The 16,012-nt window shown below is 42.7% G+C and overlaps 1 protein-coding gene across 1 annotated transcript in view; it reads left to right on the forward strand.

The window, feature by feature from the left end:
- The window catches only part of ANOS1 (anosmin 1), a 150,467-nt gene that overhangs the window by 11,274 nt on the left and 123,181 nt on the right, over positions 1–16,012 (forward strand). The gene's annotated exons all lie outside the window — the stretch shown is intronic.

Consider the following 16,012-nt stretch of genomic DNA (forward strand, 5'->3'; position numbering starts at 1 on the left):
GCTGTTCTAACAAACCAAATGCGCCAACCAGCCTTGCACTGCAGGCTATGAGCACGCTTTCCGGCAGATGAGCAGACTCGCACAGAATGCAGATAGCAAGACCCTTTCCCAGCACGAGAGAATGGTAATAATGATAATAACCCCCATGTTTGGCAATGTGGAAACTTTTTCCTGGAAATCTCTGTGCAAACAATTTCTGTGCAGATGCTGAGATTCTCACCTGCTCTTCGGGGCCAGCTATTTATCTCTGTCGCTGCTGCCTGATGTTCTATCCCTTGCTTATTGGGCATTTCCCCACGATGAACAGAGTTTTGCTCAGCGTAGGAACAGGGGCAGAGGACCACCCTGCCGTGCAGAGGTGTGATGGTAGCCAGGCATGTGGGGTCACCTGTCCCCATCCGGCAGTCCTGCCATGTGGAAGACCTAATGAAGGCAGAATGACAGACGACATCACAGCATTGGGACCTGCCCTCTAGAGTTGAAACTCAGTCTGTCGACCACAAGAATGCCGAGTGTTTGCAGAAGTGACTGATTCCTTTCATGAGGACTGAAAAGAAAATAGGAGGCCAATTGCTGTGAAAATGTTTTGCCCAGTGAGTTTCTTTTATTTTGACTGTGGCGAGGAAGTACAGAGAAGTCCCCTAGGGTGGTGTCCGCCATTAAAAATAGCTATTGTTTGAAGGTGGGCACTTTGTTCCCATTTCCCCTTCCGTGTTTTGGGCTATTAAAGCTGTTTGGAAATAGAACTTTGCCTTTAAAATCTAACATGTGTACCCCACGGATCTCTCTTTGTTCTTTGGATAAAGCAGGCCCTCAGCAGAGGTTTGATAGGTGTGCCCATAATGTCTTTGAACAGAAATGCATTGTCTCTCTCTTGTCTCTCTCTTCTCTGTCCCCCTCTCCCTGTTCTTCCTTCTCCTTCTCTTGTTATTTTGACGTTTGGCTGGACCATGTTGAAAGCAGCACAGCCAAACCCAGTTACTGATCATTCCAGAGATGGCCTACATCTGGGAACTTGTTCTTTTTTTTCCCCCTTTGGGCCAGAGTCTAAAAGAAAGCAGAGAACATCTTTTTGTTGTTTTTGTTGTTTCCACATTTTTGTATCCGGAGTTATGAGCTAATGTCCTCACAGCTGCAAAGAAATTTTTTAAAAAAATCTGGACAGACTATATTGACTGGTTAAGTATCATGATCACCATAGAAAACCAAATATTTAGAGGTGAAACCATATTCAGACAGACATCCATTTGAATTTTCATCTTCCTATCAGCCAGGAAACGTGGCTTTGTGCAATACTTTAAACTTGTTTTTAAAGGGGCAAGGCTTGCATACTCTAGATCCATTTATTACCCCACAATTTGAAAAACAGGAGGAGGTTCCTTTTTTAAACAATCTTAGGAAATTAGGGCTAGAATTTCATTTCCATGTAATTGCCTGTATCCATGTGTATCTAGTTTAGGCTTTCTCAACCATGGCACTATTGACATTTTGGACCAGATGATTCACTGTGGGGTGGGGGGCTGTCCTGTGCATTTAGATGGTTTAGCAGCATCCTTGGCTAGACAGCCACTGGATGCTGGTGTCACCCCTCTCACCCCCAGTCATGACAAAACTGGAGCATCAAGTGGCTGTGCAGGCTCAGGCTCTAAGCACTGGCTTCGCAGAGAAAACCAAGCCATACTCTTCCGTTCTCAAGGTTCTCGGTCTGGTGTTAGGGGACCACGGGGGATGCACATAGTCAGTTTTGGAACCGAGTGGCACACAGTCAGAGGTGGCCGGCCACAGAAGATGGTACCCCAGAGCACACACTCTGGTGCTCCCACCTGGTTCTGTCCCGTTCCAACTGTGGGATCGCTTGTGTGAGTAACTCAGGAAGCAAAACTGACCCTGTGAACTTTCTCCCTTATGGAGAGCTGTGGACATCACTGTTTATAGTCAGAAGAGAAGGTTTGTGCCCTGAGATAACCACAAAAGGACAGGGTTACCCTATCACATTTTCATCTTCAAAATAAATGGGACCTTGAACAGCTCCATTAAGATGCTCGCTCCCGGGTGAAAACGACTGTATCTCTGTGCTGATTCTGAAGATCGGTCAGGGTATTGAACATGATCATCTAAGGAAACTGGTGCTTTTCACCCATGAACAGACTCCTGTAAATCTGGTCGTGCTGCAACTTTTCCTTTAAAGACACATGCTTGTTATTTCTTTTGATGATCTGGTCCTAAAGTCTCGTTCCCTTGGAACTCCTTTGCAAGGAAGCTTCTTTTCCCTTACGAAGACTTTTGTCTCAGACCTTTCCCGCAGACCATTTCACTGCCCTCTGTGTCAGCTTCGTTGGCAGTGCTGGTTCATTGAGTGGTACTGTGACACCACACAGTTTACTTAGAACAGAGCCACACAGTTCGCTCTGCCGAAGACTGGCTGTCGCTAGCATGACGTAGGCACAGGGTGAGTACCTGGTGCTTAAGGTCCTTGGATTCAAAAATAAATATTGTGCACCCCTGCAGCCTCAGTGCTTCGTGATCTGGTCTGAGACCCCCTCCCCCTGAATAAAAAGGTAATTTAAAACCTCAAATTTTTTATTTAAAAAACTTCCTCTCTCAAGTTTGTTTAAAAGAGTTCAGGTCTATAGGTAGCGCAAGAAATTCAGGTCTCGTATGCGTGCTTTTGCCACTTAAAGATTTCCTATTCACATATGATTCATGAGAGTAGATTAAGGAGAATTTAAATTAAAATTTGAAATCCTGGATAAATATTGTGTAAGGAGAAAAAGTCATTTAATTCCAGATCATCTATGCAATTATGAAAACATATCTGACTTCCCAGACGCTGAGTGCTTATAATTCTGACGTTAACACGTTTTTCTTGGAACGAATTTTTTTTTTTTTTCTTTTTGCAAAGCAAGGTTTTTTCTTGGGGTGATTGCTCTTTTCTCATGCATCACATTTAATTAATCATGTTTCCTCAAGTGGTCCCTCATTAAAATATGCTATCTTTTGAAGTTTATATTAAAATAACCCGTAATCATGAGGAATGGGTTAGAATATCATATAAGTCAGGACATAATAGACTATGAGGTGCTCTATTTTAGTTGAATGAATTATTCTACACTCTTTAATAAATAACACATACATTAGCATAATGAAAAAGCATATATCACAAGAAAACAATGTGACAAAAATCTGATACAAAGTCAATCAGAATGGGGAAAACATGTATTTGTAATAATTTGTTTTTCCTGCTTAGACTTTTCCTACTACAAATAGAGTACAACTAGACTAAGTCTTGCATCTCCCAGCCTGTATGTGATTATCAAAGTGGATTATCAAGGTTTTTCTTTACTTTCAAATAGATACCTACAGGATTTACTGAATGTATTCCAAAATGTGTTCCTAAAATATTCTGCAGGAAAACACAGGAAAATAATACCTTTCATTTATAGGGCATTGTGTTCTTTAAAAATTAGATTTAAAGGAATCTTTATATAGACAATAGCAATAGAGGCTGCTATTCTCTTAATGCTTGTAATTAGCTTGATAATTTAAAATTAATCCTTAGCCGCTGTTGGTCAACATGCTAGACACTGGGCAGGAATGTGCCTTGTGGGAACAGCTCATTACGCCCAACCGATTGCACCTGTCAAACCTTGCAGCTGTCGAGTCTCTGTTTTGAAAAATAGTACAGTGATTTAAGAGTCCGCTTTGCTCGTATTCCTCACTGTGACCCCCAGCTATAAATAACGTCTTCCTACAGTTGTTTGCAATGAAGACGGACGCAGAGAGAGGGGAGGCTGAGCCCGAGTGGAGGACGGCTAGGTCTAGACCACATTGGACAACGTTACCTTGAGTCTTGTTCTCACAGTAACAGAAACTGACACATGCAAAGATCGATTTATGGAGAAGATCGTTCTATTTCAATAACTAAAATCCTACAAGATACCTGTAAGAACTGAGTGAAAGACTCAGTCATTTGCCTGGTAAATAAACTTGGAGAGAAAGAAGGAAGAGAGAGACATTTGGAGTGTTTTCCGTGAAGTCGTATAAAGCAGAGGAAAATGAGCTGCCCAGAGTGAGGACCTCATGGGGTTGAGTGAGGGGCAGACTCACCTGGCAGATGTGTGAAACAGCTTGCTGCCCCTGACCCAGAATTTTTGATTCTGTAGGTCTGAGGTGAGCCCCAAGGATTTGTAAGTCTCACAAGCTTCCGGGGGAGGCCGATGTTACTGGTTTCAGGACAACACTTTGAGAGCCACTGCTTTAGGGCTGTTCATGCCTCTCTGCTGCCTTTCCCTGCTCCGTGAGATGTGCCAAGCTCTACCGTGAAACTGTCCTTTCTCTGCCTGCCAGCTTGGGCATTCTTCTGACTAGCCCTTTTTCATTTAAGGTTACATAAAGTTTATTAAGTCTTGGCTTACTCAGTAGAAGCCAGCTGCAGTGTCCTTAGCGGGAGTGTCACTGTAGACACATTTGGACTCAGGATACCTCATCTGGTCAAATGGGAGGGTTGGACTCACTCTTTGGTGGCCAACTCTCTTGAAACATGAGTTTTGATTCCAACTTGTTGATGGGTGAAGGGGCCGTTATCACTTCCTCTGAACATATGTGTTAAGGGAATGTAGGTTTAGGATGAAGAGCCCTTAGCAGAAACCTGGGAGGTGGGGGGTCCCTGGTAATCAAGATGAAGTTATGAACAAAGGTCAAGGCATGGCCAGATCACCTTGTCATGACTGTGTGCTTCTTCCATGGGCATGTAAGCAATTTGTTTTCACCCCAAACTGGACTACTGGATCCTAAATAGTTTACATTATGGATAACTAATGTCTTCTTGTGACTCACCCATATGCTCTAAGACGTAAGCACTTTAGGAAGGGACAAGCTGCTGTCAGCAAGATGGACAGAAGGGTGGTTACAAAACACCATGCTCTGACATCTGCTGGAGGTGGCAAGGAGGCCAAAGTTGAAGCACAAACACTGATAGTGACTTTTGAAGCAAATTGAAAAAAAAAAAAATACCCAAATACATTAAGGCAAAGATTCTCAGTTGGGGTGCCCGTGGAAGTGTTACTATTGAAACAACATAGGGTTTTTGTTCCATGGCTTTGGTTTATTTTAGTCACTCTTCTGGGTTAAATAATGACACCCCTCATCCATATGTTGATGTCCTAACCCTCAGTAGGTCAGAAAGTGCGCTTATTTGGAAACAGAGTCATTGGAGATGTAATCAGTTAGGATGAGGTCTCGCTGGGGTAGGGCGGGCCCCTCATCCAAAATGACCGGTGTCCTTATAAAACCAGGGCGTTTGAACACAGACACGCACAGCTGTGAGGACACAGGAGTGAAACTGGAATGCCGCCACAAGCCGAGCAACTACCAGAAGCGGAAGGAAAGTCATGGAACGGATCTTCCCCTAGAGTCTGTCACAGAGAGCACGGTCCTGCCCACACCGCCATCTGCTACCTTCAGCCTCCAGAACTGGGGGCAATAAAATCACAGCCCCCCCGGTTTGTGGTGCTTTGTTTTGCCAGCTCTAGGAAACTATTAATAATACAAAACTATTATTTCATTTTGAATTTTAAATAATATTAAGAGTAGTATTCAACGGTATTATTGCTTTTTTACATTCCTTCATGTGCAATTTTGATTTATGCATTTAATTGAGTGTGACCCTGCATTAGAGAACTGTACGTATTCTACGTTTTACATGGATATCGTGTCTTTGGAAAGACTTGGAACAATTGAAAGCCATTTTCTTTATTATTATATCAAAACTTATCGAGGGCTCTTCGAATTTTGACTTTGCCACAGTGAGTCACATGGTCAACTGTAATTAATATTCCTTGATGTGGGAACCCAGGTCTCTGCAACCTTCTACATCATTACTCCTTGTGCACCAAAGCAATCGTATCAATGCACTTTGCGTCTTGCCGAAGAGACGACAGCTTTGACTTCATAGATGGTCACAGGTGGTCCTCATAAACATCTCTGTGATGGTCTTCTAAAAACATCATCCTTCTCATTTAAGGAAAGAAGAAATTAATCTTCCTGGTGAATGAGCAGCATGGAAGGTGAAATAAAGCCTTTTGACTCCAAGTGAAGTGTGGCTTCTATGAGAATATTCTTTTTGCCTGAATCAATGATATTTTGCACATTTTTGGACTTCCTCAGCCCTAACTTACTCATCATCTACAAAGGGAAAAGGAAGTTGGACTCCGGCATTTCTCACAAGCTAGAGTCTTCCTCAGAATGTTGAGTGGCCACCGATGACATTCACATGTTATTTACGTACATGACCCTGGCTAGCTCCATGGTTCTACATAGTCTTAGGTGTGGTAATTTTGAGGTTTAGTGCTATCACCAGACACTGCAATTCCTGCTCCAACCTTGTTCTTCACTAACCTTTTCCCCTCTGACATTAGTGACCATTTCTTTAAAAAGTTTCCATTTCATGTTCATTTGTAGGATGTGGCTTGTTTGCTTCATTGTCTTGGTCCTGCCCTTGAATATTATGGAATTTAATACCTGTGTGACCTTCTTCCCTATTACCCAGCCAGGATGGATCTTGTGCCGTGTTTTCCTCTTCTGGCTCTGACCTTTTCCGTAAGCGTGGTATATGTTTTGGACAATTTACTAGAGGACTTAGTTAATTAGAGAATAAAATACCAGCAGACAGAAAATCGGAAAGTTACGCATGTGCAGCTCCTCACCCCTTTGCTCTTTAATGGCTTTGAGAGGTTTCGCGAGGAATTCAGGGATGGAAAAGTCAGTGCCACAGGGTAACGCATTACAGGGACACTGTAACCTTTTTCCCTCAGAAATTTCCTCATATTATATGAGACAATGACATGTCATTAGCGAGTTACCTTTTCCTTGTTTTCAGCAAGAAGATGGATTAAATGACCCTCAAAGGAATTCTCTAATTTGTAATTATATGGTATCATCTGAGTCAGAATTGTACAGTTTACAAACATTTTGACTGGCTATTTGCAATCACATTTTGGGTCCCTTTTCCTGTCCTGGTTGTATTTAGAGAACAGGCTTGGCCGTATTCAAATAGGTCCTATTCTTCAGCAGGGAGAGACTGCCAGACATGCCCACTGATGCCAATGCTTTGCAGGGAGAACTGTTAGTGGTGGGGAAGAAGTTCTCAGAGAGCTCTGGGGTCCTATGTGTCTCATGTGATTAACTGTGAAGTCAAAATTTCAAGAGCCCTCAATATAGTTCGATGCAACAATAAAGAAAATGGTTTTCAACCACTTATGAATAAGAGCAGTTACTGCACACCCTGGACAAGGTTGCATCCTAATGCAGCTAAGAGATCTTGCAAGTTGTTTCAGGGACAGGCTACATAACTTGAGTTTTTGCCAAAATCTCTCTTCATTAATTTTGTTCATGTATAAAATATCCCACAATAAAAACACAAAACAACAACAGTTTAGGAAAGAAAAGACCCACGAACACTCCAAAACATTACTGGTCATTATATGTTACTTAAAGTATACTTGAGAGTGTCGTAAATGTGTATCACATCATAGTCTTTCCAGAGAATTATAAAAGGATATAATTAGGAGTTGGGGAAAGTTATGTAAAGTTTTGCCTTTTCTGTGTTGGTCTTGCAGTTTTTTCTTCTTTGATGATGCTTTTCATCTTCACATGGACTTTGGAATGGGGCTGACATTTGCTTTTTAATTCATTTCTCTTGTTCCTTTCCATTGTTCAGTACACAGCTCTGCACTACAGTTCCTTGTAAAAGCACCAGCGAAAAACAACTGCCTGGAACAAGTTGAAACAACAATACGTTCTTGGGTGAATGTCCTTGAGAACATAATTTTTTAGTTTTAGGGAAAGTATATCAAGCTGAAGTGAGGTTGGAATGTGCCCTAAACTAGCTTGGTTGATTGAGAAAAAGTTTGGGACTTGACATGAGGTGTGTTCTTAGGCTACCACGCTCGTTCACCAGCTGTCTTGCTGCTCAGCGTGGTTCTGCCTCTCTCTTCACCACTGCATGGGCTACACTTCTGTGGTGCCATTCCACCCTGTCACCCCTGGTTTAAATCCTCTGACACCCTCATCTTTGTCAAGAAATATTCTTCCTATCGTTGCACCTTTCCCTGACTTGGCTTTTCTCCAAACCCCGTCAGTGGGAGACAGCCTAGTCCCTCATACTTGAAGTGTATGGGAAAATGAATGCTTTTCACAGGTTGATTTATTCTTGAAGCATATTCCAAGATTTTGAGAGTTGAGCTCATCACAGTACTGGGCAGCATGCTCGGGCTGCCACACAGCTGCAGCAGCCACCTCGCAGGTCCCACAGCACACCTGGGGCTGGGAATACCTGGACAGTCACCCCTAACTGAAAGGAGGTGGGCCCTTTGTCTCCCAGCATCAATCAACCCATCGTTGGACTTGAACTTCCTCTTAACGAAGCACCTAGTTTTGGGCTAGGCAGCTCTCTTCACCCAAATCCAACTTCAGGGTAGACAAAGGGGGATTTCTCTGTGAACTGTCAGGTCTTAGCACTCTCTGCAGCCCGGGGACTTGCACTTCAGTTATGGGATGTGGGGACCAAGTGGTACACCACGACGGTATCCACTGCAGACAATTACTCTTTTATTTTGTACAGCAAATTTCTCCTTTTTGGGGGTTGATGGACTTGCAACCACTGACACACCTGCAGACCTAATCGTCAGCCCGGCTCCCCTACCGGGGGATACTTTCAACTCCACTTTTAGATACTTAGATACTTTCAACTCCACTTTTAGATACTTTTAGATACTTAGATACTTTCAACTCCACTTTTAGATACTTTTGGATACTTTTAGATACTTTCAACTCCACTTTTCTGCTGAGTTCAGACATCTACCATTTTGGTGCTTTCATTCCCTCCTACACCTGCTCTGCACCACAAGACCCTCATCCATAATCCCTCAAAGTTCTGGCAACCCGCTGACCTCATTTTTACCAAGTGTGGTTCACAATAAGAGACATCTGGGACATTCATTAGTCTACGGATGCCAGGGTCAGATCTAGGCCCTCGGAGTCAGTCCCTGAGAACCTCTGTCTGCAGGTTGCTTCTTTGCCCCAGGACGTTCGGAACCACCAATGTTACATCAGCCCTTCCTCTTTTAAATTTCTACCGAATCATGTCTAGAGTTCAAGATACATCCTTTTCTTTCTTTCTTTTTTTTTGTGAGTAGCTTCATTTTCTTCCCTTTTGGCCACTTGATAGCTGCAAAATTTTAACCCTAAAAATACCTAGCTGTAATAGCTGCCTCCTTGGATACATCTGTGCAATGCCAGCACTGCTAAAGGGAATTCTAAAATCCAGAGATGCTCAAGTCCTGATATGAAACTGTATTTGCATATAACATACGCACATCCTCCTGTATAGTTTAAATCATCTCTAGATTACTTATAATACCTGATACAGTGTATGTGCTATGTAAATAGTTGTTATACTACATTGTTTAAGGAATAATGACAAGAGAAAAGTGTGCATGTTCAGTACAGACACAACCATCCATTTTTTCCCCAGTATTTTCGATCGTCTGTTGGTTGAACCCCTGTGTGCAGATACTTACATGTTAGGGGGTGGGCAGAGTCTAGGTCAGACACTGCTGGAGATGGCCATGAAGACGGGCCACAGCTAGATCAGTCAGCACAACCTCCTGGTGTTGGGAACGGCCCCTTCTGTGTTCAGATGCTGCAGAGGAGGCTGCCGGGCCTCGGCCTACTGGTGGCTGCCAGCAGCCCTCATGCCAACGGCTTGCCGCGTGGTTGGGCTATAATCATCTTAAACAGTGCACACGCTTTGCCTTTGCCATTTTTAATATCACAAAGCAAAACGTGCTTTTGCATCAAACCTTAAAGGAGTCTTTACATTTCACGATTATGCCCAGAGACCCAATACATCATTTACCCCAGACTTTTTGGTACCTTTCTGTCTTTCTTCCTTATCCCATTCACTTCCTGTCTGCTACTTCTTCCTTTCTCCTCTTCCCACTGTAGCTTTCTCGACAATACTCAGGCACAAACAAATTATGACTGCTTAAGTTTGGAAAGCTTCACAGTATAAGGGTTAGATACAGGGGTGGGGAACCTGCAGCCTTAAGACCACATGTGGCCTTCTAGGTCTTTAAGTGCAAATGGTTTGTCCTTAAGAACAAATGGTTTGTTCTGTAAAATTTGCATTCAGTCAGAAGTCTGCACTTAAGGACCTAGGAGGCCACAGGTTGCCCATGTCTGAATTACCCGAGGCAGGTGTGGCTGACTAAAACTCCCCACCTTGGAGAGGGAGAACCCGTGGAGTGCACTGAAGCAGATGGTCATTCGTACACAATACACCCAGCACCTATGCCCTCATACACTTGTCACATGGTTGCATAAGCTTTCCAGACAAGCGGGCATGGCAACAGGTGAGACAGTCCTGGATTTAGGGGAAGTCACACACAGGGGAAGTAAAAACTTGAGAGTTACATCTGGGCATGCTTGCTTTTATAGTCTGCATTCATCGGCACTTTTTCTTGTCCTTGCTGTGAAGAAGGGGCTGTGAGGAGGATGGAATTTATACAGACATTTCTTTATTTTTTAGATTTCCCATGACCAAAGCTTTACCTGTTCAAGTTATGGTAGGTGCTGGATTGCTGATGCCTCCCTTCTTTTGTAATATGAGCCATTTACCAAGTTTTAGGTATTCCATTTAATGTTCTCCCTAAACCTACCACAAGTTGGAATTATTTCAGCACAACTCATTTATTTCATCTTGAAATCTTCCTTGGTTTTATTATATATGACTGTGGAGAGGCCACGATTTGCCAGAAAATATACATTTTGTCCAAATGGAATACATGAGAAACTTCTGGGTATATTCATAATAGAAAAGAATACACTTACAATAATAAATGAAATCAATTATATAACACAATAGTTCCAAAGTAATAGAAACATAATCTGGATTAAAATGAATTTCTAAATTTTAATCCATTCCAAAAAAAAAAAAACCCTTACAGTTAGCAAGGGCATGAAATTGCCAATTGAGAGTCATAGCTAATTATTTGTAGTTTTATAGCCCTGACTGGTAAAGTTAAGGTCTATGGTGATTTATCTGAGATGGTTTCCATTTCAGACGTTCTGTCCTGTTGTTGACACTAGTTTGGTGTGTGTTTCTGAAACTGTGTGCTGATTAGTCCTTACTGCTATTCCACACCAGCACCTGTTTGTGTTGAAGAAAACGTGTGAAGTCTGTTAGTAATTCTCTTTTCCAATGGTGTATCTAGATAACTAGTTTTCCTTTATCTTCATCCTTCCGCTGTGGGTTTTCCTTGAGTGAATGACGTGTTGTCTTTACTTAAAGCTTTTGAAGAATTATTTTTCTTTAAGAAAAAATCAAAAGGCTAGAAACAGAAAGACTTTGAAAATGTCATTGAAATAATGGCTGGGCGCAGTTGATTGAACTTATATAAACTCTTTGAAAGTCAGATTGACTAGCATTCATGTTTGATCTGGTTAAACCAATAAAATGCAGGATGTAATCTTTATATAATTACTGAAGTCCCACTGTCTAATCCTACCTGGAGGTCACAATAATGATTCTAGAGACAAACGTGTTTCTAGCCTAATGCACTTGGACTCTTTATCTTTGTTGGCTTTAAGCCAGAACAAGACATTGCAAATACTGTATTTTATTTTTGTTGTCAAGTGGCTTAACTGGTGAAGGCTATTGTAATTAGACTAAGAACTTCCCCCAGGGTGGGATGTTGAAATGTACTGGATTCCTGTATTTTTTCGTTGCTCTCCTACTCAAAGAGATTACAGGTAAGCAGCGTAGGCGGATGGTGATGGTGCAAGGTACACGCACACCTGGCCTAAACAAAGTGGCCAGAGCTAATCGGGGGTTTACCGGCATCCCTGATGCTCTTAGGCAGGGCCCTCAGAAGTTCTTTGTAGAGAGAAATCGCATGGTGAATGCTGACTGATGAAGGCAGAAGCATGGAACAGCTGCAAAACCTTGGCATGGGGGAAGTTATTTCAAGAAAAACAGGAAACCCCAAATCCAAAAAGAAATTACAGGTGCACTTTGAGGAAAAATATATATGAGCATGCATGGATGTGTGCATCTCTGTGTGTATGCATAGAAGATTTCTTCCTGGAAAAAAATCCATGAATAAATTCAAATGACAAATGATGTAGTGAAGACGTTTTGAATAGACAAATGATTATTAAACCTAATTGGTACTAATAGTTGCTAACATTGGTAAGAACATGGTAAATGATCCACAATCGATATGGTAAAAGAGACAGACTGTTCACCATAAAAGGAATATAAATGGTCAATCAAAGGAAACGAAAGCAAAAATACTAGACCATTGCCCACGCGTTGTTACGGCAACTGTTGAAAGATTGCTACCACCCAACGGAAGAGAAAGGATGGGAAGGCATCCCAAATACTGCATTTTAGTATTGGCAGCACTAAATACTTTTGAGTCTCAGTAATAAGATGGAATCAGTTCATCAGTTGAGAGCTGGGAGATTTTTTAAGTCCAGGATTTGTGTCCCACTCCTGAGGGCAATAACCATGGAAAATGACAACAAAATCACATCCATAACAACAATGGATATTTTCTAATGATGTTCAACTCTGTGCCAAACATTTTGCTAATCCTTATATGGATTATCTTTTTAATCTTTGCAAGCATCCTATGACATACTGTCTTCGCTAATAAACAAAACATCATTCTAATCATAATAATCTTTCATGATTTCTTGCTATTGCCCCAAATATTTCTTTATAATGTCAGAGCTCTTCATTGTATGATTAGTGGGAAATTTTGCTCAGAACGAAAATGTCTTGACTGAAGTAATGCGTCGATGTTAATTCCCAGTAAAAGGCGAGGAGTCCAACAGATGGGCTCTGTGGCTGTTGGCTTCTTGGTCGTTTTGCGGGGCATGTATGAGCCGATAGGATGGGGCAAGTCGAGTTCAGGAGAGGAGGAAAGTCAGCGTCCGGCAGGGCCGGGGGTTGCATTTGGGCAGTGGAGGCAACGCCTCCTGGATTCTTTGTGTTTCTATTGTTGAAATTTGGCCATTCTACCTATGCTCAAAGGGAACAAGAGGAAGCTAATCAGAGTGTGAAATGCACAGGGCTTGTCAGGACTCTAATCCTCTATTTTTTTTTATTAACCCTCTGACATTTACTAAATAAAAAGTTCTCTTTCCAGAGCTAAGTCCAAATCCCTTGTAATCTGCTTTCTACCTGTTTAACGCATTTCCCCTCCTATTCTCTGTGGCCAACCATCCATCTGACCTGCTGCTTCCTGAATGTGGGAAGTTCAGGACCACCCAGACCAATTTTTACGTCTCCTTCCAAAATTATACATCTGGAAATTCCTTCAAAACCGAGTGTCCATCTCACTCCTTTGTTTAACTGAGGTTTTACCTGTTCTGTGAGTTTCCACTGAATTTAGTCACTGGTTTCTTGAGCCTGGATATTTTACTTGGTTTCCCTGACTATAGGTTTCCTAACTGTGAAGTGGATGCACGAGGCGTATGTCATTATGTGGGATGATTACGTGGGATGAGTGTGTAAAACACCAAGGCAAGTGCCTGTCTCACAGACGTGGTTGATATAATAATGATAATAATAGTCAAAGGTGTACCAATCACCACATTAGTAATATTTTATTAACCAGCAATTTGGGGGCAGGCAACCATTGCCACAGCTGCTTTTGAAGCCCCTAGTCCTGCACAGCCTGGGACAGACCCCTTCTCTCCGAGCACCCGTGGCTAACGTGACACCGACAGGTGAAGAGGAAGTGTGAAGTCCCATCTCTAGGACCACGCTGCACTCGGGGAGCTGAGACGTAGACAAAAGAAAACACGTCATACAGCAGGAGAAGGTGCGACACATCCCCAAGAGCCGTGCAGCAAGTGCAGAGGTCACTGAAGCCCCATGTCTCCTCTGGTGGTGAAGTCCTGCCCATCTGTCCAGAAAAAAGAAATATCTAGAAGGGAAGGAGGCGGAATCTGCCCTGAGGTCCAGGTTTCTGGCCCAAGGAGCAGGACTGGCTGACCTGACCCGAGGAGGCTGCAAGTCTTCAAACCATGACTGTGGTGACCAAGATCATCAGGAACCGGCCTAGACCCAGGGTCCAAGGTCTGAGTCCGTCGGCATCAGCTCTGAGTCTCTTGAGGAGGTCCCTCGCTGCTTCCCACCACTGGGTCGTGCACATGGCACACTCAGGCTGGGGCCAGGATGTGCTCGGACACATGTGGCCCTTGCAAGTCCCAGCAGCAGCCACCTCTGCCCCAGGTTGACAGGGTGTGCCCTTCCTGGAAGACACCAAGGGAGGCCATCACGTGGGAGGTCCTCCAAAAGCTACCCGGTCCCTGTTCCCAGCTTCTGCGTTCCACACCTCCCAGTGTCGGGCCCCCGCTTTTGGCAGTTGTCACCGTGTTCAGAAACATGCCTCAGTCTGTGTGACCCCTGCCCGCCCCCTGAACTTTTAGTTTGTTACCAGGCCAATGACTGGTTTTGTAAAAGGGCACACATTCTACTTTCTTTCTTACACCTTTCTGACACCTCATTTTCCAGTGACTGAACCATGCCCTTTCTTTGTCCAGCTTTGGCCTCTGCCCAGCCTACTTATTTCCCTGGTGTAAATCCTGCCAAAAATCATGCTTAGCTTCACCCCAGGCTGCTCATGTAGGTCCCCAGCTTCAGTGCTTGCTTGTGTGGATGGTGAGGGAGAGGTGCGGGCCCACGGAGGGTGCGTGGAGCTCCGTAGGCGAGAAGGGAGGGGAGGCTGCCACTAGACTGGCGCAAGTCCTAGGTGTGTGTAAGACTCCCTGGGAGTGATGGCCATGAAGGAGAGTTAGGGCTGTGTGTACAGAGGCTTCATAGCTAAAGCGTTAACATGGGACAGAGATATCTTCACATAGATGAGGAAGGCTTCTAATCCTACACAGTTAAGACTTAGTGGTTTTCGGGATCCTGTAACTAAGGTATATTATCACTGAAAATGGGGCATATTAAGATATATTATTGGGAGTAGATGGGCAAAATGTGGTATACCCATACAGTAGAATTTGTCGTTAAAAAAATGAAGTACTAATATGTACTACAGTATAGATGAAGTAAAATTGCTATAGCATTTAGTATAATGTAAACATTATGCTCAGTGAAAGAAGCTAGACACATAATGGAGGATTCCACTTATATGAAAGGTCTAGAACAGGCGAATATATAAAGACAGAAAGTAGATTAGTATTAACAGTTGCCAGGGCGAGGCAGCCAGGAGGAAGGACAGAATGGGTGTGACTGAGTGGCCGTGGGCTTCCTTTTGGGCTGATGAAAATGTTCTAAAATTAGTTATTGGTGATGGTTTGAGTATGCTCAAAACCATTGAATTGTGCAGTTTAAATGAATTTTATGGTATGTGAATTATATTTCAGTAAACTTGTCATAAAAATATTTTTAAAAAGATATATTATTAGTTCAATTTTCTTTTCTCCTAACTTCAAACACATGTAATACTGCTCTATCCATGCTGGTATTCTTCAAATTAAAAGTTTTTTAGAAGTTCACACCTAGGAAATAGATGACTTTGTCTCATTTCCAGCTTTGCCCTTCAGAGAACAGAGGTCACGGCATCTCATGCATTGGTTTCATGGTTTTTACCAGTTTTACCTGCTACTCCAGCCTAGCACAATCTGACTTAAAAATATCACAACCAAAGTGAACACTGTGACCAGAATCTTAGTTGTGTGGGATAAGAGGTTCTCAGGCAGAAATGCTAACGTTCAGGATAATAAGTCATAGTTCCAATATTTGTTATAGATTGTGTGCAGGTGTTATGTCATTTAGCTGTCCTAATGACCTGATGCACGAGATGCTGCTTTTGTGCTTGTTTACAGATGGGTAAACTAAGGCATAGGGATATTTTTTTTTTTTTTTTTTTTTTTTTTTGTTGAGACAGAGTCTCACTTTGTTGCCCAGGCTAGAGTGAGTGCCGTGGCG

The sequence above is a fragment of the Eulemur rufifrons genome, chromosome 30, assembly GCF_041146395.1.
Source record: "Eulemur rufifrons isolate Redbay chromosome 30, OSU_ERuf_1, whole genome shotgun sequence".
Classification (NCBI taxonomy): domain Eukaryota; kingdom Metazoa; phylum Chordata; class Mammalia; order Primates; family Lemuridae; genus Eulemur; species Eulemur rufifrons.